General features: G+C 44.9%; 1 long non-coding RNA gene across 1 annotated transcript; it reads left to right on the plus strand.

Annotated features, from left to right (window-relative positions):
* Nucleotides 1-18,417: 18,417 nt before the first annotated feature.
* Nucleotides 18,418-21,253, plus strand: LOC122018467. The gene is made up of 2 exons (XR_006121783.1): nucleotides 18,418-18,885; nucleotides 20,934-21,253. It is a non-coding gene; the product is annotated as an uncharacterized LOC122018467 (long non-coding RNA).
* Nucleotides 21,254-25,007: the final 3,754 nt, after the last annotated feature.

Raw genomic sequence — 25,007 nt, forward strand, 5'->3', positions numbered from 1 at the left:
TTGTTGTTCAACGTGGACGTTTGCTTGCTTAAATCTTCTAGAAAATCGCGCAAATCCTTCCCATTAAGTCGCAGCATGCGCGGTATGATGCGCATTAATTGCGCCTAGTGGCAAGGCGCCACGTGGCTCTTCTCACGTGGTGGCGATGCTTAGTACGATGGGACGCGATTGCTTTGAAATAGACGGTCGGATGAGGGCCTCGTCTTTCGTGACCTGCATCCGACGGCGGAGGCCAACCAACCTCGGCAGTATAAAGCTTCCGTCTTCTCCCTTCGCCGCATGCTTGCTCGTGCTTCCTCCGTCTGCCTCCCCTGCCGCTGTAGCCTCCGACGATCCAGTCCCAGTTTCCGGCTGCTACCTTTTCCCCGGTGATCTTTTCCGCCCGTTTCCTTCTCAGTGAGTCTTCTTCCTTCACTTACTAGGTTTTCCCTGCCCATTTCGCCTCTTTCGCTCCCCTTCTTTCGATTTCTTGCTATCCTCTTGCCCCTCCGAGATGGCAAGTTCCTCTGAACCCGCCACCAACGTTCACGGTCCCTGGTATATGACCATGGAGAGTCGGTTTGATGAGGAGGGTGCTCAGCGCCTTGTTCGGACGTATGGGATTCCCAATAACTATGAAATAATTATAGCCGACCTGACTGACCGACCACATGATCCGCCGATCGGCACAATCTGTTTCTTTTTAGACCAATTCCAAGGTGGCCTTAGATTTCCTACCCATCCCTTTATTGTAGAGGTTTGTAACTATTTTCGCATCCCGCTCGGCCAACTTGTGCCGAATTCCTTTAGGCTGCTGAGCGGGGTGGTCGTCCTCTTCAAGCTGCACAGTATCCCTCTTGACCCCAAAATATTCCACTTCTTCTTCTACCCCAAACAATCCGAGCCGGGCACTTTCATTTTCCAAAGTAGAATAGGCTTTAAATTTTTTGATAACATGCCGACCTCCAACAAACACTGGAAGGAGTTTTTCTTTTATATCCGACTTCCTGAGCGGCCGACATTTCGAACCAAATGGCAGACCGCTGTGCCGACTCAGCCGGAGCTCGGCAAGTTCAGAAGCAATCCAGCCTATCTTCATGCAGCGAATTGGTTGTCTGGTCAGCGATACAAGATCGACCAGTTGCTGCTCAAGGGGGTGTTATATATTTTTGGGTTATCTCCCGTTCGGGCCAATCTTCCCTACCGTATGGGTAAGAGACTCTTTACTCCCTTCACCTTTTTTATCTAACTGATTTTAATTTCTCCTATTGCAGCTGAAGTCATGTGGCGCTCCAAAGCTACCGCTCATCTGAAACTGAAGGCCGTGGAGATCGAGGCGGCCACCAAAAAGGAGCTCGCCGAGCGGGGTCTCATCCCCAGCCGCCCGGCAGATGCGGGAGAGGGGGGGGCTGCCCCATCCGCTTCAACGGAGGTTGAGGCGGATCCTGCTTCCTCGGCCCCCGCCGAGCTGGGAATTCCCCGTCGGGATCCACCGCTAGAACTTCGGCGAAACGTCGAAGAGACTCCGGCCCTCCGCCACCCAAGAGGGGGAACCACATGAGCCGATCGGCGTAACCGCCCGATCGCACGCCGTCGCAGACGGGACCCCTGTGACATCGCCCACCGCACACGGACTCGTCCTCGCCTACGACGGTTGGGCGAAACTTCCACCATAGGGGAGTCCTCCGCCAGCGACTGCAGGTGAAGAAGCGCCGGCCGGCCACCCAACCATCAAGACCACCCTCCGATTCCCATCGGAGGAATATTTTGTCCGCCGATCGGCCCTCAAGCCCCGTTCACGAAATAACCTTGACGGGCCCGCTTGCCAAGCTTTTTGAGGACGCGCAGATTCAAGCGGCCCTCATGACGCCCAAGCAGCTTGGCGACAACAACATGCAGCAGGCCACTCAGGTATTCATTTTTCTTCCTGTTCCATGCCACTATTTGATTCCTGATTTCATTATTTCCTTTACAGCGCTGGGCTGAGCAAATCGCCACTAGCCGTCGGCTAGCCGAGCTGGAGGGTCTCCTGGAAAAACTTCAATTGTCGGGGGGTCCGTCGGCCGAGCGAGAGAAACAAACCCTCGAGGCCGAACAGAAGAAGGCTGCCGATCTGGCTGCGGAGGTGGCCCGACTCGAAGACTTGGTGAAGAAGCGGGACGGGGACGTGAAGCGCGCCAGTAGCCGGAAGAGGCGAGCGATTGCTGATCTGGATAAAATGAAAGTCGAAGTCCGGGCCCTAGATCAGCAGTCTAAGAAGCTAGAGGCCGAGCTGAATGCCGAGCGAGAGATCCGTTCGGCAGAGCGCACAAAGGCCGAGGTGGACTTGAAGGCTGTTCAAGACACCTTAACCGCTTCCCGAGCGGCACTCAGAAAATATAAAGAGGGTGAGCCGAGTCGCCTAGCAGCCGCGCGCCAGGAATACCTCCACTCGGAGAGGTTCGGCCTAAAATTCGGTGGCAACGTCTCTTCCACTTTCACCGAAGCGGTCAAGGTCACCGTGACATACTTGAAGAAAGGGGGCCACCTTCCCGAGGGAATGCATATTCCCGCTTCCGACCTGGCGGCCATGATTGATGATATTCCTGACGCCTTCTTCAGCTTTGAAGACCCTGAGTGAGGCGGGTTATTTCGAGTACCTTCTGTATTTCATCCGCTCGGCGGATGTAAAATTTTTGTGCGTGCCGTTCGGCATAATTCTTCTTCTAAAGAAACGCTGCTCCTTTGCTTGTTTTCCTACTCATTGTCCATAATATTCTTCTGTTTGCTTAACGTTGATACTTAGAGTCAGTCCTGCTCTTAAGGGTTCTCCTTCACGCGTCCGATCGGCTTGGCACATTGCATAGGGTCCGAGCGAGGTAGCCTACTCACTTTGCACGTATCCTGCCTGCGTGAAGTCCACAAAGCCGAGTATCGAAGGACCAACTCCCAATCGGGCCTGAATTTTTTAATATTTGTAGTTTCCACGGTCTTACTTTGATATTCGTTCTTCCGCTCGGGATGTTTATAGCCGATAGGCGGGCTCTCGATTTTAACGGCGGTGCTCATCGCCGGCGGATGTTTATAGCCGATCGGTAGCGGCTCTCGATTTTTAACAGCGGTGCTCGTCGGCACGGATGTTTATAGCCGATCGGCGCGGCTCTCGATCTTTAACGGTGCTCGTCGGCGCGGATGTTTATACCCGATCGGCGCGGCTCTCGATTTTTAACGGTGCTCGTCGGCACGGATGTTTATAGCCAATCGCGGCTCTCGATCTTTAACGGCGGTGCTCGTCGGTGCGGATGTTTATAGCCGATCGGTAGCGGCTCTCGATTTTAACGGCGGTGCTCGTCGGCGCGGATGTTTATAGCCGATCGGCGCGGCTCTCGATCTTTAACGACGGTGCTCGTCGGCACGGATGTTTATAGCCGATCGGCGCGGCTCTCGATCTTTAACGACGGTGCTCGTCGGCGCGGATGTTTATAGCCGATCGGCGCGGCTCTCGATCTTTAACGACGGTGATCGTCGGTCTTCCGCTCGGAGGGTTTATAGACGCCGGCTCGTCTCTACGGTTTAACGTCTGGGCTAGACGGCCTTCGAGGCTAACTCCTTACCAGGTCAAGCGACCTTGGCCTTCATATCCCGCGCTTGAACAATATTTATGCCCGGCCGAACAGCACGGGTCATTCGCTTGCGAACCTGATCGGCAGGGAGGCTTTCACTATTCGGGTGCTTGGCTCGGATAATCCCTATGCCCCTTTTACCCAAGAACGTACTCCTGGCCGAACGGCTCAGGGTCTGCTCCGAGCATTTTGGCTCGGATAATTTATATCCGTCCGAATGGTACGGGGCTTCCGTTTTTAGAGCGTTTGGCGCCAATTTGATCCGTATACCTCCGGCCGAGCGGTTCGGGGCCTTCGTTGTCGAGCACTTGGCTCGGAAAACCATATACCTGGCCGACCGGCTCCGGCCTTCGCTCCAGGCAATAACCTCCCTCTATCATCCTGAGCAGCGCAGGGCTTTGGTTTCCTTCCTGCCACACTAGTATGCAGCCCGGCCGAACTGCTCGGGGTCTTCGATTTCGAATGCTGCTTTTATTCTATACGCAGCCCGGCCGAACGGCCTGGGGTCTTCGGGTTCGAGCTCCCGGCTCGGATACAAACCTCCCGGCCGATCGGCTCGGGGGCCTTCGGTTTACGATGATAATGCCTTATATTCGCTCTTTTGACTTTTCATCTCTGCATTTCAAGTATTTAGTCGAAAAATGAAATACACAGGGTGATTTACAGTGATACACCTTTCACCCCGCCCGGTTTGGAGGTCGATCCACGTTGGCTAGCCAGCTCGACCTCATCCTCCGTATGTGGCCGGCCTCCGAAGTTTCTCTGATTTCCGCCCGGATTATGGCATTCTGCTCGACGCTAAAATCGCTTTTTTTCTGCTTGACTCGCCGAGCGATCAGGTCGGACATGCAACTCATGTTGCGCTATGCTAGGCGTAATTCCGGGCAACTCCTTTGTCTCCTCTTCTACCAAGTCCAGCTCCATGTTTCTTCGTTCGGCGTTGTCATCATCATAGCTCTGGATCCTGGCTGACTCAACGCCGACTTCGACCGGTATGACAGCCTCACCGCCATATACCAAATGGAACGGTGTGACTCCCGTCCCTTCTTTTGGCGTCGTTCGGATAGCCCACAAGACGCTCGGCACTTCATCCGGCCAACTCCCTCCCAAATGGTCGAGCCAAGCGCGCAGAATACGAAGAATTTCCCGGTTGGTGACTTCAGCTTGACCGTTGCTCTGAGGATAGGCCACGGATGTGAAATGTTGCTCAATGCCGTAGCTTTTGCACCAATCCTCTAACATCTTCCCTGTGAACTGCCGCCCGTTGTCGGACACTAGTCGGCGAGGGATGCCGAACCGACAAATGATGTGTTGCCAGATGAATTTTTTAACCATCTGTTCAGTTATCTTTGCCAGCGGCTCGGCCTCCACCCACTTGGAGAAATAGTCTACCGCCACTAGTAAAAATTTCCTCTGCCCGGTTGCCATCGGAAATGGACCCACAATATCCATTCCCCATTGATCGAACGGACATGAGATGGTTGATGCCTTCATCTCCTCTGCCGGTCGGTGGGAGAAGTTGTGATACTTCTGGCAGGAAAGGCATGTAGATATTGTCCGAGCGGCATCTGTTTGTAAAGTTGGCCAAAAGTATCCGGCCAAGAGGATCTTCTTGGCCAATGAGCGTCCGCCCGAATGACCCCCGCATGATCCTTGATGTACTTCCTGGAGGATGTTCTGAGCTCACACATTTCAACAAAGGGCGCGAGAAAGCTTTCTTGTAAAGCGATCTCCGATGAGTGTGAACCGGCCGGCTCTTCTCTCGAGGGCTGCATATTCATCGGATGGTGTGGTGCCCGAACGGAGGAATTCTATAATAGGTGTCCTCCAGTCACTTGGAAATGCGAGGCCTTGCATCCGGTCGACATGCGCCACCAGTAGCGTTTTTTCAATTGGTTGCTGAACGGCGACCGGCGTTATTGAGCTCGCTAGTTTGGCTAACTCATCGGCAGCCTGGTTCTCCGTTCGGGGGATCTTCTGAATAAGCACCTCTCGGAAAGTAGCTTTGAGTTTTTCAAAGGCCTCAGCGTAGAGTTTGAGCCGAACACAGTTGATTTCAAAGGTGCCGGAAAGTTGCTGAGCGGCCAACTGTGAATCAGAATAGAGTGTCACCCGAGCTGCTCCCACATGCCGTGCTGCCTGCAATCCGGCTATGAGAGCCTCATACTCTGCTTCATTGTTAGTAGCTTTGTAATCTAGCCGGACGGATAGGTGCATCTTTTCTTCATGAGGTGAGAGTAGTAATATTCCGATCCCACTTCCAAGCCGAGTGGAGGATCCATCCACATATATTCTCCACATAGCTTCCGGCTCTGGCCTTTGCACTTCGGTCACAAAATCAGCCAAGGATTGGGCTTTAATCGCCGAGCGGGGCTGATATTGGATGTCAAATTCACTCAATTCTGTCGTCCACTTGATAAGCCGTCCAGACGCTTCTGGATTCAACAGCACTCTTCCAAGTGGACTGTTCGTCCGGACAATAATGGTATGAGCCAAGAAATACGGTCGCAGGCGCCGAGCGGCTAGAACTAAAGCAAAGGCCAACTTCTCAAGCCCAGTGTAACGAGATTCAGCATCTTTTAAAATGTGGCTTCGCCGTTCGCCCTCACAAGTGCTGAGCCTACAGCATGTTCAGTTGACGACAGATACATATAAAGTGACTCACCCCCGACCGGCTTGGCTAACACTGGTAGAGAATTAAGATATGTCTTCAACTCTTCAAATGCTCGGTCACATTCTTCATCCCACTGGAATTTAGTAGCCTTGCGCAGGATCTTGAAGAATGGCAGGCTCCGATCGGCGGTTCTGGAGATGAATCTCGATAGAGCGGTTATCCGACCGGTCAACCTTTGCACTTCTCTTGTATTTCTTGGGGGCGACATGTCTTGCAGTGCTTTAATCTTGCTGGGATTTGCTTCAATTCCCTGCTCGGTCACTATATACCCCAGAAAACGCCCTCCTTTGGCTCCGAACAGGCACTTTTGGGGGTTTAGTTTGACTCCATATTTGCGCAGCGTTCGGAAGGTTTCTTCCATATCCTTGAAAAGATCGGCCGCTCGGACGGATTTGATAAGAATGTCGTCCACATAAACTTACAGATTCCGCCCGATCTGCTCCTTGAAAACCTTGTTCATCAAGCGTTGATAGGTGGCTCCGGCATTCTTCAATCCGAACGGCATCACATTGTAGCAATATGTGCCGTCAGCCGTTACGAAGCTTACTTTTTCTTGATCTTCCCGGGCGAGCGGCACTTGATGATATCCTTGGTAAGCGTCAAGCATGCAAATTAGCTCGCAGCCAGCCGTGGAGTCCACCAGCTGATCTATCCGGGGCAGAGGATAAAAATCCTTGGGGCACGCCTTGTTTAAATCTCGAAAGTCGATGCAGACCCTCCACTTGCCGCCCGGCTTGGAGACCAAGACTACGTTGGCCAGCCAGCTCGGGAACTGCACCTCGCGTATGTGGCCGGCCTTCAGAAGTTTTTCCACCTCCGCCCGGATAATGGCATTCTGCTCGGCGCTGAAGTCCCTTTTTCTCTGCTTCACTGGCCGAGCGTCCGGTCGGACATGCAATTCATGCTGCGCTAGGCTCGGCGAAATTCCAGGTAACTCATGTGTCGACCAGACGAAGACATCATGATTTCGTTGGAGGCATTGAATCAGCTTCTCCTTCTGTTCTTTCTCCAGATCAGAGGCGATAAAAGTCGTGGCTTCCGATCGGGTCGGATGGATCTGGACTTCCTCCTTTTCATCATAAATTAAAGCAGGAGGTTTCTCGGTTATGGCGTGTACCTCAATTCGGGGCGCCTTCCGAGCGGAACAAGCTTCTGCTCGGATCATCTCTATATAGCACCGCCGAGCTGCTAGCTGATCTCCCCGCACTTCTCCTACTTTGTCCTCCACGGGGAACTTTATCTTCTGGTGGAAGGTTGAGACAACCGCTCGGAATTCGCCGAGCGCCGGTCGTCCCAAAATGACGTTGTAGGATGAGGGAGAGTCGACCACCACGAAGTTTATTGTCCTGGTCCTCCTGAGCGGCTCTTCTCCCAGCGAGGTGGCCAGCCGGATTTGTCCGACCGGCTGAACTTCGTTGCCCGTATGAGAGAGGGTCGTCATGGCGTGACTCATTTCGATCAATATCACGTGATCGAACGCCTTCTTGAATATGATGTTGACCGAGCTCCCTGTGTCAACAAATATGCGGTGAATGGTGTAATTTTCTATTACCGCTTTAATGAGCAGCGCGTCGTCGTGGGGCACTTCAACTCCTTCTAAGTCCCCGGGTCCGAAAGTGATTTCCGGCCCACTGGCCCGCTCTTGGCTGCAGCCGACTACGTGGATCTGCAGCTGACGGACGCCCGCCTTTCTGGCTCGGTTGGAATCTCCTCCGGTCGGCCCACCAGCAATAACGTTGATCTCGCCCCGAGAAGTATTGCTCCTATTTTCCTCCTCCCGAGCGGACGGTCGTGACCGTTCTCTGGACGCCCGGCGATTCTCCTGCCTTGGGGATCGGTGCCGATCGGGTGTCTGCTGGTGTCGTCCCTCGGTGCGGGTCCGGTCAGCTTCATGAGTCCTACGTCTCCTGTCGATGGGAGGCGACCGTCGTTCGGCTTTCCTGGGAACAGGATTGGACACAAAGGGAAGGCTTCGGCAATCCCTCGTGTTGTGTGTATCCGTCTGGTGGAATTTGCAGAACATAGGGGTCCACCTCTTCTTTGGCTTGGGCCGAGCGGCAGCCACTTCTTGTACGTGCGATCTGACGTGAGGGGATCGAATTGCTTCGGCCCTCGGTCCTCTGGGTGGCTGCTGAGCGGTGTGCTGTTTCCGCTCGGCCGGAGTTTCCTTTTTCCGAGCGGCTTGCGCTTCTTCCACATTTATATATTCGTTGGCCCGATGTAGCATGTGATCATAATCTCGGGGCGGCTTTCGGATGAGCGACCGGAAGAAGTCCCCATCCACAAGGCCTTGTGTGAAGGCATTCATCATCGTCTCCGATGTGGCCGTTGGAATATCCATCGCCACTTGGTTGAATCGCTGAATATAGCCTCGAAGCGATTCTCTCGGCTCTTGCTTGATGGCGAATAAGCTGACACTTGTCTTTTGATAACGCCGACTACTGGCGAAGTGGTGGAGGAAGGCCGTTCGGAATTCCTTGAAGCTCGTGATGGATCCGTCCGGCAACCTTCGAAACCACCGTTGAGCCGATCCCGAGAGGGTGGTAAGGAAAACTCTACACTTTACTCCATCTGTGTACTGATGGAGTGTGGCTGTATTATCGAACTTACCCAGATGATCATCCGGGTCCGTTGTTCCATTGTATTCGCCGATCGTCGGAGGCACGTAGTGCTTGGGCAGAGGGTCTCGTAGGATAACCTCCGAAAATTGGCGATTGATCCGCTCGGGGGAGGAGTCCGCTCGGGGAGCTTTCCCCTTCCTGTCATCCCGCCTTGGCATTTCATCTGAGGAAGATCCTCTATCTCTTCGGGCTGGTATGGCTTCAGGGGTGCGAAACAAGGCCCGATGGAATGCGACGGTGGTTGGAGGTGCTTCCGCTCGGCCACCAGACGCAGATGTTGCTTGTTGCTCCGCCCGCTCGGCGGATGCTTTTTGTTTTTGCTCCATGAGTTTGGCGGCCCTCATCTCGACCAGAGCCTCGAGTTCTTCTGTTGACAGCGTCACCGTGTGTTGTCGTCCAGCCTCGTCCATTGTCTCCGATCGGATGCAGGAGCGTTCCCACAGACGGCGCCAATTTGATCCTGTCCGAACCAAGAGTCAGTGGACGCTGGGCACATGGCGCTCTCTGCTGGATCCTCGAGTGCTCCGGCGACCAATTTGATCCTGTCCGAACCAAGAGTCAGTGGACGCTGGGCACGTGGCGCTCTCTGCTGGATCCTCGAGTGCTCCGGCGAACCTGCAACAAAACCGAGCCGGGAGGGGTGTCCCGGCGACGGTCCTCCGACGCTCAAGTCAGGCGAGGAATGACAAAAAGGTGGCCTCAAGATGAAGACGTGCATACCTCCGATGAAGAAATTGGGGCCTTATATAGACCCCTCGAAGAAGCCTGGGCGCGCCAATCAAAGCAATCACCTGCATTTGACCATGCCCAGGCATGGGTCTGTCAGAAGGGCCATGCCCAGATATGGATCCGTCAGAAAAGGCGTCCCTGAGGCCATACTGCTACTGTATCAACCTTTCCATGATGTGACGGCAAGATCCTCCATCGTGAGATCTTATGTACGGCCTAATCATCAGACATGCTTCTACCGATATCCCATATCCCGAGCCGAGCGCATAGGCCGCTCGGCCACCTTTTTGTCCCCTCGCCCTTATTTTGTCCGGGCGGGTTGCCCGCTCGGCTCTTTGGCCCCTGCCGTTCGGGCTCCTGGTCGGCCTTTCGATCCTCCTGCCTTGGCGTCGGACACCCAACCCCATGGATGGGTTATCTCTAACTCCGCTCTGACCAACCCGGCTGATCGGCTCGGCCATTAACCGCTTAGTCAGCCCTTCATCGGTTCTCAAGCTAAGACCCTTCAGGAAGTGGGTCCCCCATTCTTACTGCCGGATCAATATATATATATGTTGAAGCCGGGTTTTGAACCCAAGATCACAGACCCGAACCCGAGTCTTAACGAACTCAGCCCAACCATCTGGTCTACGGATGTTTTGTTAATAATATATGGAGCGATATATATTTAAGTATTAGTTAAGAAACAGAAAATTAATAGGAAGAAAATGGTTGTTGCCAGGATTCGAACACACGAGCCAACCCTTAAACAAGACGTGCGCTGACCAAGTGTTCACGTGGCCGGTTCTGTTTAGAAAAGGGTAACAAATTTATTTAAAGAAGTTAACATAATATTGAGTTATAAGAGGAGAACTTAGGGTTTGATTATTATCCCGTGACCTAGTTTTTTTTTTCTCCTTCTCCTCTCTCGTGGCGTCGACCTCCTCTCGGGCGAAACCCCAGCCGAAACTAGGGCTTCGTCTCCGGCGCCGGCCAAGGGGTGTTTTCGCGAGATTTTCACATCTTCCCGATCACCTCGTCGAGGAGAGCTTGTGGACGCAAGGAATCGCCGGGAAGCTTGAGTTTTATCCGAACCCTAGAAGCACTAGAAGGTTTCTCCTTCGGCTGTAAGTCCAAGAAATCACATGTAAGTCGCTTACTCACCTGCGGTAAGGGTAGCTCTTGAATTCATTCTTTGATTTTGGTAAAGTTTGTAGCTTTAGAATTTTATGCCGTGAGTTTTATAAAGAAGATTGTTCTTTTTTTTGGGCTTTCAGATTTTGTTGTAAAGAATTTCGAAATTTCTAGGGACTTAGTTTCTTCTTGCTTTAGAATTTTTGCTGTGAAGATTGGGTTTAGGGCTTGCTGCCGTGCGACTCAAAGTAAGGATATGGAAGAGTTAAGTATGATTGAGCAATTGGTTTCCTTATAGTTTCCTTGTCGTAGCACGGAACAGCGAGAATTGTTGTGATTTCGGTTGCAAGTTTAAGCTGTGAACAGGTTTATTCGAGTTCTGTTCTTAATTTCCAGCAAGCCTTATTGACCTTGCTGTGCAGGTCTAGATCTGTGCTATGAGAGGGGCACGAGCAGCCTTAATGTAAGTTTCAGTTGTGCTATCCAATGAATAAGAACAGCCCATAAGTTTATACCAGTTTTAGACCGTAGTTAGTTTCGTTGTTACGGTTTTGGTTGTGTAGCCTTGCAAATCTTGGTTTGTGATTGGTATGGAATTGCTGCCGTGAGTTTACAAGGGATTGAACCTTGAAGTTCTACCGTGGGTTGAGAGATGTGGTAGCTGAATCTATATTTGACTCTATGTTTTGGTTGTTGATGTTTTCTTTTCCAATGTGTGCTAAATTAAGCTAGGTAGTTTGGTGATTTCAGTTTTGTAACAGTGAGGTTCAGTAGTGATGTAGTGGGGTAGTCTGCCTCCCTTTCTGTGGGTTGTTCATAAGTTATAAGGGTGAAGGTGAACTTGGCAGTGGAGCTTACTAGATTCATATTGCTGCCCTTCTATGTGGTCCTTGATGTACATCTGGATAATGGAGTTGAATTGATGCATTAGTAATGGTACATGCTTTGATGATAGAGTTGTTTGAAATGGTGTTGAGGTTGATACATATGTGTTGATAAATATCTTGATAGTAGAGTAGGTTGGTGAGCAGGTTTTAAGATTCTGTTTTTGTTTTTGCATTTGCATCTCGTGTTGATAGTTAATGCAAATGGGAGGATCTGTGATTGGATTGTGATTTATTCATAGAGATGGGAATTTTGCAATGTCTTGTAAATTATTATTCCATAGTTACCTAATGTTATTTGAATTTTAAATGAACTGTTAAGCGATACCATGAGAATGATCTATATGAAGTCTTCTCTGAATCTTTCAATTGATGTAAGTTTGGATTCTATATTTAGGAAGATAATTCCTGTACTGATTATTGAGATTGGTTTAGACTAAAGGTGAGAAGTATGTGGGTGATTTAGTTATGCAAGTAATAGGTTCATAATAGAAGTTTAGTTTAGAAGATGAGAAAAGAGATTTACATGTTGATCAATGTAGATTTTATAAAGTATTAAGATGTAGATTTTTGATAAGCTTAGTATGCAGATTTCTGTTAAGCTATTATGCAGATTTTTATTAAGCTAGCATGCAGATTTCTGTTAAGCATTAGTGCAGATTTTTGATAAGTATTGTATGTGCAGATTTCTTTTGTATTCTATGCATGATTATGTATTACATAGTTAGTTTCATTCATGGATGCATAAGAAAGATAAAGAAAAGTATAAGAAAGATAAAGAAAATAAAGAAAAGGCCAAGGCCTTAAGTAGATCCCAAAGTCAAGACTTTAAGGATTTTGGCATACAAGTTGTTAAAGAAAATGCCGAGGCATTATATAGAAGTATTAAAAGATAACAAGTATTTTACTTTTATCAGTGACACTGTGCTGGACTCTCAGTTGTCCTTGGGCTGGGCTCCCATAGTCGTCCCTAGGTTTAGATAACCTAGTAGTAACGACACGACTGACGGTCGACGGTCGACGACCCGAGGGTCGCCAAATGGGTCGGGTCATTACAAAAGTAAAAGCACAGTTGCCGGGCCCAAGAGAAGTTGATTATTATTTTGAAGTATTATAAGTACAAGTTTTTGAACAAGTAAAACGAGTTTTACATAAACATAAAGTATTAAAGATTAAGTTTAGAACAAATGAAATAAGTTTCATATAATTCTAAAAATCAGTAAGTTTAGTTCTTTGTTCTACCATGTTTATCTAGTGGTTGAGTAGTTTTCATGTTTACCTATTAGATGAGTAGCATGATTAGCCATTAGAATTACATGAGTAGATTCCTTAGCTTTTCTTTGCTATTAGTTTGACATGAGCAGTTATGTTTATGCTTTATTTCTTTTTAGAGCATATAGTTTCTAGTTCTTTTCGTATACATGCACATTCGTGATTTTGTGAGTTAGATAGCGCTTACTAAGCAAATTTTGCTTATAGATTGCACTTCCTCTTACTGCAGATACAGGAAGGGAAAAGATATAGAAAGGAATGCGACAAGGAGGTGTTCGAAGGATGTGTGATGCCAGGACTATGGAAGCCTTGGGACTAGGAAAGAAGTTTTATTTTAGTTTCCATTGTCTTTCGCTATGTTAGGAGTATTTGAGATAGTATGTGTTATTTTGATATGATTAGGACATAGTAGAAGAATTGTAATCTTGTGTGATGATTTCTGGTGTTGTTTTCTTTATTTTGGATTTATTATACTGCGTGGTTGATTGATATGTGTTCCAGCCGCTTGTGGCTGAGTATATATTGCATGTATTGTTGAATATGGTCACCGGTACAAGGGAGACTCTGCCGAAATTTTTTGGTAGGGTTTCCATGTGATTTTTAATCATACCGGTTAAGTAGAGTTAGTAGTTAAGTAACGGTCATCCTTAGAGAATAGTAGTAGCAAGAAGGGTGGTCGTTACATAGAAATTAGTTTCATAAAATTCTGAGATCTCTAGGTTTATATTAAGGGTTTATGATTCTTTTTTATTTTTTTTCTTTTAAATTTTTTAAATTCTAGGATGAATCTAGGATTCATCTTCAATTTAGGGATGAATCCAAGATTCATTCAAGATTTGAAAAAAATAAAATAAAAAAGAACAAATGATCAGAAACCCTAAATATGGACCTAGAGATATCGGAATTTCATGAAACAAGTTTTTATGTATTTGTATTGTTTTTCTGATTATAAAAATATCTTCATCCATAATTTTGACCTAATATATTGAGTGTAGTTGTAAAATACGACAACAAAATAATAATTTAAAAATAAGATTATTTGAGAAATAATCTTAACAGAATTTTTAGGAATTTTTGGAAATTTTTTTGGATTTAATCGGAGCCCATATGACGAGTTTAAGAGGGGTGGATCGGTTAAGTTAGTTAAAGCCTGTTTGGAATACCCGGAGGTGGGAGTTAATTGTGAAACCGGTCTAGGGTTTAATTGGAAAGCCCCTAAGTTATAAATTTAAATGTGCCCCGTGCCCTAGTTTCTTGCAACGCCGATCCTCTTCCCTAGCCCTCTCCCTCTCGCGACTCACCTCCTTCACCGAGCTCAACCGGTCTCTTCCTTGTCCCGCGCACGAGCACCACACAGCCGCCGACCTCTTCTTCCCTCACGCGAGCCACACGTCTGGCAATCTCCACTTTTCTGCGAGCGCATAGCAGTCGTCGGCTCTCGAGCGAGAACCACACAACCGACCCTCTCACACGAGCACCAGCCGGCGATCTCTCCCTCTTGCCACAGTCGGCGCCAGCGGACAAGCTTTCTCATCCAGTCGCGACTCTCCTCCCTCTCACAAGCCGCGCCGCACCATAGATTACGGAAGCCGACCATTACCCTCTTCTCTTCTCCCAGTTCTCTTTGAACCGTGGCCGAGTTTGGCTGCCACTGCCGGATCATCGCCTTTGTTGCCTCTTCTCTCCGTGATGTGCCCCAACGAATCCGGTAAGTACTTCCTCATATGCGGTAGGAGATTTGTGAGGTAAAGGAATTTGTACCTAGGGTAGTTAAAATGCTTGTCTAAGATGTGAAACCATTTGGATGAGTTTTAATTCGAGTTCTTTGTGTTATTCTGCTTTCCCTTGTGTTGTTTCTAGAGTTTTTCGGTGGGATTTGGGGTGCTCACGATTGGATTTGGTATAGTTTTGTTCTCCTTGATGAATTGTGTTCCGGGATAGAAGATGTTGGTGATTTTAGGTATAGATAATGATGAATGTTCTTCTTGCTATTTTCGGTTGTTTTGGGGCAAGATGTGGGTAGAATGAGGTCTGATCCGAGATGATTTTTACTTTCTCCTTGAACTGCCAGATTGGTGTACAGATTGTGCTAACATTGGATTTGGAAGAATGGTGTTTCCCTTTCTTATGATACTCTTGTTTTCATTTCGGATTTCCTGCAGATTTGGGGTTTTTGTTGGGTTTGACTATTTTCTATTCTTCCTTTAGCCCTCTAGATTATTAACGGATTTGGGAATTGATGATTGAATTTGGGTTACCTGGATTCTTCTTGATGATTAAAGTTTCTGCCCTATTTTGATTAGTTCGTGTAGATAGCAAAATTAGATTTGGGAAAGGGTTTATTTAAGGTAACTTGTTTTTAAATTGATGCTATGACGATCCTGGAGTTTTGGTTTGTTTCCCCGGAGTCTTGTGTTTTCTAGATTTAGAAGTGGCATTGTTTGAAATGAATTATTTTAGTGTTGTTTCCGCATGTGTTGGCTGTTGTAATCCTAGATAGAATTGAAGTGTTTTGAAATGGTTGTCATTGTGTTTTACCACTAGTGTTGGCTATGAAGTTCTGGACAGATTCGAAGGGATAGGATTTAGTGTGGTTAGGTGGATGTGTCTATAATGTTTTCTTAAGAAACCCAAGTTGGGGTTGAGTTTAGTTTGTTGTTCTTATGAGATTAGCTTAATTGTATAGTACATGATTGCAGGACGTTGTTTCGAAACGAGCACTTTGACGTGACGGAGCGTGATTTGTTTCAGACTACCTAGTAAAGGCGGGTACTTCTTGCTTTGTTTTCTTTTAGTACTTTGACCTTAGTGCATGAATTATTTTGGATAAGGATTGTTTACCTTGACTCCACTCTTACTTTCCTGCGCTTGATACTTCCACGCAATCTTTGAGATATTCGTTCCATGTCTACACAGTCTCTTGTTGTTGTCCATGATCAGTAGCAGATACTAGATACCATGTTTGTATGCTTGGACTGTTGCTTATTTATGTACGATATTGAGCATGCTGGCTTTATGTAGCATACATGTTTCTGCTTATATATATATAATGACTGTTGCATTGTTCGCATCATGTCATTGCATACATGCCGCATCCTCGGCCACTCGAGAGAGTGGTAGCTGGAGTTGATGCCGCTTGTATTGTCGTGCCGCACTCGGCCACTCGTGTGAGTGGTAGCTGGAGTACAAGCAGCAGGGACCCCGTCGCAGATGTAGCTAATTAGCTACTATGCAACTGTCCCCTCAGCCACTCGTGTGAGTGGTAGCTGGAGTGGTGTACAGTCTGTCACTGACCCGGCCTCTCGACCATACAGGGGCCATGGTGCGGAGAGGTGGGCGGGAGTGACCATCCGTGCATACGCTGATTATTATTATATTTGTTATAGCTGTTGTTGTTTATATATGCTGTTATTGCTTACTTACTGCTGTTGTTCGCATATGCTGATGTGCTTGTGTTGAGATATATTCTCGTTGTCGATGTTTAGTCATTGGAAATTTGTATATACCTTGCTTATTACCTCTATAGTTATGAGTAGTACTGTAGCAGATTAGTACCAGTTCTAACCTACTATACCTAGCCTAGGATATGGTTTCAAGTATGAGCATTTGTTTTGATTCTATTTTAGTATCTGCTATTTCCTTTTATGAGACTATCTACTCTTGGCCCAATTTATATTTGTACATTATGTTCATGCACTATCTTTCTTTACCCGCTGAGTTCCAATACTCACCACCTCACAAAATGGTTTTCTTTCGCCAGGTAACAGGTAGATGAGTCATGGATGCTTAGAGAGATGTCGGCTGCCAGTCCCACGTTACACTCGAGGATAGTTTTCTTGTTTTCTTTTAGTATTGTTTGGATGGTATGTTGATTTTGTGTATTTTGCTTTTCAATGAGTCGATGTGAATTTTTGGAGTCTAGTCTGGTGGTTGCAGACATTTTTGTTAGTGCCATTGTTGGTTTTACGTTCGTATTATTTTGTCTTCCACTGTGCATGTTTCCAGTCATGTGGGTTGTTGTTAACTGTGTGGTTGTTTTTATTCATTTATGTCCAGCCAGGTTGGCTGTGTATATTAATTGCGTTGTTATATTATTTCTATTGTGTATATATTCCAGCCGAGTGTGGCTGATGTATATTTTGTATGTAGTAATGTTTCATATTGTCACCCGTACAGGGGAGATGTTGTCGAAATTTCTTCGGACAGGACTCCCCTGGGGCGTGACAATTTAGTGGTATCAGAGCAGTTTCGATCTTGTTTTGATTTATGGTTTTTGAGTTAATCTGATACCAATTTAGTGGTATCAGAGCTATTTTTCGATGCCTATTTTTTTTCGTGTACTGGATTTTTTTTTTTTGGTTCGGATCAAATGTTGTGTTTGTGTTTTGAAATTTCGATCTTGTTTCAATTTATGATTTTCGGTGTTCCGATTGTTTTGTTTTCTCTTTGTAAGTTGATTCCTCGATGTAACTCTCAAGTTGTGGGACCAGGCAGCGGCAGGAATCTCCAAGCTATAGGAGGTATGTGGTATACCATTATCATATATTTTTGTTAGTACTTGGTTAGTTGTTTATACCATGTATGCTTGTTTAGTTGTTTGTACCATGCGTGTATACCATGTATGATTTGTGGTGTCAGTCATTGGTTAGATCAGATATGGTGATATGTTATCTTTTGATGATCTATTAGTGGATATTAGACGTGATGGTCTATTATTTAGTCTTTGATGTTGATAGTAAATTAGAGTATAATGCCTTGATATTTATGGAGTTGGTGATTTTAGTTGAAGGTTAGATTACAAACTTTGTGCCAGTGATCTTGTGTTTGGGTATGTTTGTTGTACAGACATGAGGGGTCCGTGATATTGCTATTTAAGTTTACAGTGCCCTATATATTTTTATGGACCCGATGTATAGAGTATCGATTTACTCACGTTGGTTTGGTCAGTAGAGGACAGATTTACTCTTTTTAGCCTGATCAGTAGGAGACCGACTTACTCTTTCATAGGTCTAAGGCTCCCTGTATATATAGCAATTATAGAAAGGGAAAATGTAGAGGATGATATTGTGAGCTTTGAAGTCTGATTCTCTGTGTGTCGACAAGCGAAGGTAGAATATCAGAGTGGCGCAGTGGAAGCAAGATGAGTCCATAACCCACAGAAGCATCCTTTTTGGTTAAGGATTTCGTCATAACACAATGATGGACTAGTATATGGGTGTGTTATTTGGTTGTTATCCTTAGATAAGGATTCTTGAGTTAGTAGTAAATTTGGGGACCAAATTTTATTAGTGGGGGAGAATGTAAAATACGACAACAAAATAATAATTTAAAAATAAGATTATTTGAGAAATAATCTTAATGGAATTTTTAGGAATTTTTGGAAATTTTTCTGGATTTAATCGGAGCCCATATGACGAGTTTAAGAGGGGTGGATCGGTTAAGTTAGTTAAAACTTGTTTGGAATATCCGGAGGTGGGAGTTAATTGAAAAACCGGTCTAGAGTTTAATTGGAAAGCCCCTAAGTTATAAATTTAAATGTGCCCCGTGCCCTAGTTTCTTGCAACGCCGATCCTCTTCCCTAGCCCTCTCCCTCTCGCGACTCACCTCCTTTACCGAGCTCAACCGGTCTCTTCCTTGTCCCGCGCACGAGCACCACACAGCCGCCGACCTCTTCTTCCCTCACGCGAGCCACACGTCCGGCAATCTCCACTTTTCTGCGAGCGCCTAGCAGCCGTCGGCTCTCGAGCGAGCACCACACAACCGGCCCTCTCACGCGAGAACCAGCCGGCGATCTCTCCCTCTTGCCACAGTCGGCGCCAGCGGACAAGCTTTCTCATCCAGTCGCGACTCTCCTCCCTCGCACAAGTCGCGCCGCACCATAGATTGCGGAAGCCGACCATTACCCTCTTCTCTTCTCCCAGTTCTCTTTGAACCGTGGCCTAGTTTGGTTGCCACTGCCAGATCGTCACCTTTGTTGCCTCTTCTCTCCGCGATGTGCCCCAACGAATCCGGTAAGTACTTCCTCATATGCGGTAGGAGATTTGTGAGGTAAAGGATTTTGTACCTAGGGTAGTTAAAATGCTTGTCTAAGATGTGAAACCATTTGGATGAGTTTTAATTCGAGTTCTTTGTGTTATTCTGCTTTCCCTTGTGTTGTTTCTAGAGTTTTTCGGTGGGATTTGGGGTGCTCACGATTGGATTTGGTATAGTTTTGTTCTCCTTGATGAATTGTGTTCCGGGATAGAAGATGTTGGTGATTTTAGGTATAGATAATGATGAATGTTCTTCTTGCTATTTCCGGTTGTTTTGGGGCAAGATGTGGGTAGAATGAGGTCCGATCCGAGATGATTTTTACTTTCTCCTTGAACTGCCAGATTGGTGTACAGATTGTGCTGACATTGGATTTGGAAGAATGGTGTTTCCCTTTCTTATGATACTCTTGTTTTCATTTCAGATTTCCTACAGATTTGGGGTTTTTGTTGGGTTTTTCTTTTCTATTCCCTTGTCCCCTCTAGATTATTAACGGATTTGGGAATTGATGATTGAATTTGGGTTACCTGGATTCTTCTTGATGATTAAAGTTTCTTCCCTATTTTGATTAGTTCGTGTAGATAGCAAAATTAGATTTGGGAAAGGGTTTATTTGAGGTAACTTGTTTTTAAATTGATGCTATGACGATCCTAGAGTTTTGGTTTGTTTCCCCGGAGTCTTGTGTTTTCTGGATTTAGAAGTGGCATTGTTTGAAATGAATTATTTTAGTGTTGTTTCCGCATGTGTTGGCTGTTGTAATCCTAGATAGAATTGAAGTGTTTTGAAATGGTTGTCATTGTGTTTTACCACTAGTGTTGGCTATGAAGTTCTGGACAGATTCGAAGGGATAGGATTTAGTTTGGTTAGGTGGATGTGTCTACAATGTTTTCTTAAGAAACCCAAGTTGGGGTTGAGTTTAGTTTGTTGTTCTTATGAGATTAGCTTAATTGTATAGTACATGATTGCAGGACGTTGTTTCGAAACGAGCACTTTGACGTGACGGAGCGTGATTTGTTTCAGACTACCTAGTAAAGGCGGATACTTCTTGCTTTGTTTTTTTTTAGTACTTTGACCTTAGTGCATGAATTATTTTGGATAAGTACTGTTTACCTTGACTCCACTCTTACTTTCCTGCGCTTGTTACTTCCACGCAATCTTTGAGATATTCGTTCCATGTCTATACAGTCTCTTGTTGTTGTCCATGATCAGTAGCAGATACTAGATACCATGTTTGTATGCTTGGACGGTTGCTTATTTATGTACGATATTGAGCATGCTGGCTTCATGTAGCATACATGTTTCTGCTTATATATATATAATGACTGTTGCATTGTTCGCATCATGTCATTGCATACATGCCGCATCCTCGGCCACTCGAGAGAGTGGTAGCTGGAGTTGATGTCGCTTGTCCTGTCGTGCCGCACTCGGCCACTCATGTGAGTGGTAGCTGGAGTACAAGCAGCAGGGACCCTGTCGCAGATGTAGCTAATTAGCTACTATGCAACTGTCCCCTCGGCCACTCGTGTGAGTGGTAGCTAGAGTGGTGTACAGTCTGTCACTGACCCGGCCTCTCGACCATACAGGGGCCATGGTGCGGAGAGTTGGGCGGGAGTGACCATCCGTGCATACGCTGATTATTATTATATTTGTTATGGCTGCTGCTGTTTATATATGCTGTTATTGCTTACTTACTGCTGTTGTTCGCATATGCTGATGTGCTTGTGTTGAGATATATTCTCGTTGCCGATGTTTAGTCATTGGAAATTTGTATATACCTTGCTTATTACCTCTGTAGTTATGAGCAGTACTGTAGCAGATTAGTACCAGTTCTAACCTACTATACCTAGCCTAGGATATGGTTTCAGGTATGAGTATTTGTTTTGATTCTATTTTAGTATCTGCTATTTCCTTTTATGAGACTGTCTACTCTTGGCCCAATTTATATTTGTACATTATGTTCATGCACTATCTTTCTTTATCCGCTGAGTTTCAATACTCACCACCTCGCAAAATGGTTTTCTTTCGCCAGGTAACAGGTAGATGAGTCATAGATGCTTGGAGAGATGTCGGCTGCCAGTCCCACGTCACACTCGAGGATAGTTTTCTTGTTTTGTTTTAGTATTGTTTGGATGGTATGTTGATTTTGTGTATTTTGCTTTTCAATGAGTCGATGTGAATTTTTGGAGTCTAGTATGGTGGTTGCAGACATTTTTGTTAGTGTCGTTGTTGGTTTTACGTTCGTATTATTTTGTGTCTTCCGCTATGCATGTTTCCAGTCATGTGGGTTGTTGTTAACTTTGTGGTTGTTTTTATTCATTTATGTCCAGCCAGGTTGGCTGTGTATATTAATTGCGTGGTTATATTATTTCTATTGTGTATATATTCCAGCCGAGTGTGGCTAATGTATATTTTGTATCTAGTGTTGTTATAACTTTTGGATTCACTACTTAGTTTATTGTTGATACCATATGTACTTATTTAGTTATTTGTACTATGTGTACTTAATTAGATGTTTATACCATCTGTGATGTATTGGGTCAGCCATTGCTTAGGTCCATCAAACCTTATAGTAGAGATCACTGTATCCTAATGAAGGTGTTTTGTTTTGAGAATGAATTTGCTGTTTATTTGTGGGTGGAGAGTAGCAACTTTAGATTTGGCATGAGGGCTTGCTAAAACTGGGATCTGTTTCGAGCTGCTGATGCTAGTGATTCTATAAATCTCTGACACGACAAATTTTATGTTGTATTGATATTGAATCCTTTACGGAAATGTCTTGGGTTGATAAGCTTTGTGTTTAATTTGAAGATGATACATACTGTTGGGACTAGTATCCCTTTATTATTTCGGATGCTTATCCATATAGAATTTGGAATTTCTTGAAATACTGTAGTTGATCAGGTTTTGGGCTTCCCTGGTTTTTAAATTCGGATTTCATTAGAGGTGCTTGGGACTGATATTTGGTTTGAGAGGAGAGGCCCATGAAGGAATATTATCTAGGGCCACTAAACATATTATGTCTGCTAAACTAATGGTGGTGAACTCGAGGATTATATTGGGTGTTGTATACTTAATATTTGACAAAGTCAAAGTTGACCATGACAGTAGGAACAAACACAAGGTGAGCTTGGTTGTTATACACTCTACTTCACAGAAAGGCTTGCTTCTTAAGTTGGCTATGATTAATTGATACTGAGTGATATGGCTATTGAAAACTTGTATATATAGGGCAGTGGGCGGTCAAAATTGTACTTCCTAATCATATTTTGAAGAGAACTTGCAACTAATAGATTTTTACTCACAGTTAGATATCAGAGTGGCACAACGGAAACGTGGTGAGTTCATAATCTATAGAGTCACCTCTTACGATTAGAGATTTATTCATGAATACTTGGATAGAATGGTATAGGAGTATGTTATTTGTTGCTACCTAGGATAAGAATCAGGGAGTTGAGCCAGAAATTTGAGGACCAAATTTTTATTAGTGAGGGAGAATGTAAAATACGGTACCCAAATAATATTTAAATAATAAGGTTATTTGTCAAATAATCTTATTAGAATTTTTAGGAAATTTTAGAAATTTTCTGAGAATTTTTCGGAGCTTGTATGACATAGATTAAGGGGATAAATTATTAGGCCAGGATAAAGTCTGTTTAAGTTACCTGATTTAAATGAGGAAATATTTAATTTCCTTAAATATTTACTTTTCCCTTTTCTTTAAAAACCCTCCCGTGCCCTAACCTTAATCGCCAAAAAAAAAAAAAAAAAAAAAAAAAAACCTTCCTCTCCCTCTCGCAACGCCGAGCAACGTCGAAGCCTCCTCTTTCTCCCCAAACCCACCGCCTCTCCTCCTTTGTCGAGCTTGAAACGCTGGTTGAGACTAGCCATCGCCACACTACTCCCTCCATGTCTTGGACAACAGATCGCCATCCCTGACTTCCCGTGGAATGCAGGTAGTTATGCTGTTGGAGAAGAAGCGAAACGGAAGGTAACAACGACGAGTAATTAAGGCAAGGATGTGATTAATGCAATTATACATTTAATTAAAATTGGTGGAAAACAACGGATTAAGGAATTATCAAAACAGTGGTTTTAACTAGAATCCAAACTTATGCTTTTGAGTTAATTAGATTAATTAAATATTTATGCAAGGTTAATTGAAGGTTTGGTTTAAATGAATTATTTATAATTTAGTTATGAGTTACGTACTTATAGGATAAACAAATAGAATTGATTAGGAGGATTAAACGGTTGATTAGGTGAGATTAATAGATGGATTAATTGATTAATTGAGGTTAATTGATGAAATACACAAAAGTAATGCTTAATCAATTAGTAAATAGGTTGATTAATGGATTAATCCGTGGTATACTTTAGATAATATTCCTAATCGGATTAGGATTATGATTAGCTGTGGTTTATAATAAATCTTAGCTATATTGTGCATGCTATGTGATTTGCAGGACATTGATTCGGGACGAGCATCTCGATGTAGGATTTCTGGTCACGATTTTCTTATAAGGCGAGTATTTCTTGCTTTGTTCCTTTTAGTACTTTGACCTTGGTGCATGAACTATTGTTGATAAGAAATTATTTTTACCTTGACTCCACTCTTATTTTCCTGCGCTTGATACTTCCACGCAATCTTTGAGAAATTCGTTTCCATATCTATACAGTCTCTTGTTGTTGTCCATGATCGGTAGCAGACACTAGATACCATGTATGTATGCTTTGACTGTTGCTTATTTATGTACGATATTGAGTATGCTGGCCCCATGTAGCACACATGTTTCTGCTTATATATATGATGACTGTTGCATTGTTCGCATCATGTCATTGCATGCATGCCGCATCCTCGACCACTCGAGAGAGTGGTAGCTGGAGTTGATGCCGCTTGTCCTGTCGTGTCGCACTCGGCCACTCGTGTGAGTGGTAGTTGGAGTACGAGCAGCAGGGACCTTGTCGCAGATGTAGCTAGTTAGCTACTATGCAACTGTCCCCTCGGCCACTCGTGTGAGTGGTAGCTGGAGTGGTGTACAGTCTGTCACTGACCTGGCCTCTCGACCATACAGGGGTCATGGTGCGGAGAGGTGGGCGGGAGTGACCATCCGTGCATACGCTGTTATTATATTTGTTTTGGCTGCTGCTGTCTATATATGCTGTTATTGCTTATTTATTTCTGTTGTTCACGTATGCTGATATGTTTACTTATGTTGAGATATATTCTCATTGTAGATGTTTAGATACTGGTTTATTCATTAGAATGTGGTATATACCTTGCTTTAGCAGGTTAGTATCAGTTTTGACCTGTTTTACCTAGCCTAGGATATGGTTTCAGGTATGAGCATTTATTTTGGTTCTATTGTAGTATCTGCTATCTCTTATGAGACTGTATACTGTTGACACTCTCTACTTACATGTTATGTTCATGCACTATCTCTTTCCTTACCCGCTGAGTTCCAATACTCACTACCCCACAAAATGGTTTTCCTTTCGCCAGGTAACAGATAGATGATTCATGGATGCTTTGAGAGATGTCGGCTGTCCATCCTGGGTCCTACGTCACACTCGAGGATAGTTTTCGTTTTGGTTTTGTTATCATTTGGGATGGTATATTGATTTTGTGTATTTTGTTTTTCAATAAGTCAATGTGAATTTTGGGTCAAGTCTGTGAGGACAGATATTTTTGTTAGTGTCGTTGTTAGTTTTACGTTCGTATTGTTTTATGTCTTCCGCTGTTGTGTGTTTATTTTGTTCCAGCCGGGTAGGTTGTGTATATTAACTGCGTGGTTATGTTATTTCTATTTTGCATATATATTCCAGCCGAGTGTGGCTGAGGTATATTTTGTATGTAGTCATGCTTCAGATTGTCATCCGTACAGGGGAGATGCTGCCGAAATTTCTTCGGACAGGGACTCCTTTGGGGCGTGACAGTAGTAATTTTTTTAATATAAATTAGGTCAAATTCTTGTTAAAAATAACTACACTCAATATATTAAGTCAAAATTATGGATGAAGACATTTTTATGATTAAGAGAATAATAAAAACACATGAGAACTTATTTCATGAAATTTTGATATCTCTATATCTATATTTAGGGTT

Source organism: Zingiber officinale, chromosome 9A (assembly GCF_018446385.1).
Source record: "Zingiber officinale cultivar Zhangliang chromosome 9A, Zo_v1.1, whole genome shotgun sequence".
In the NCBI taxonomy this organism is placed as follows: domain Eukaryota; kingdom Viridiplantae; phylum Streptophyta; class Magnoliopsida; order Zingiberales; family Zingiberaceae; genus Zingiber; species Zingiber officinale.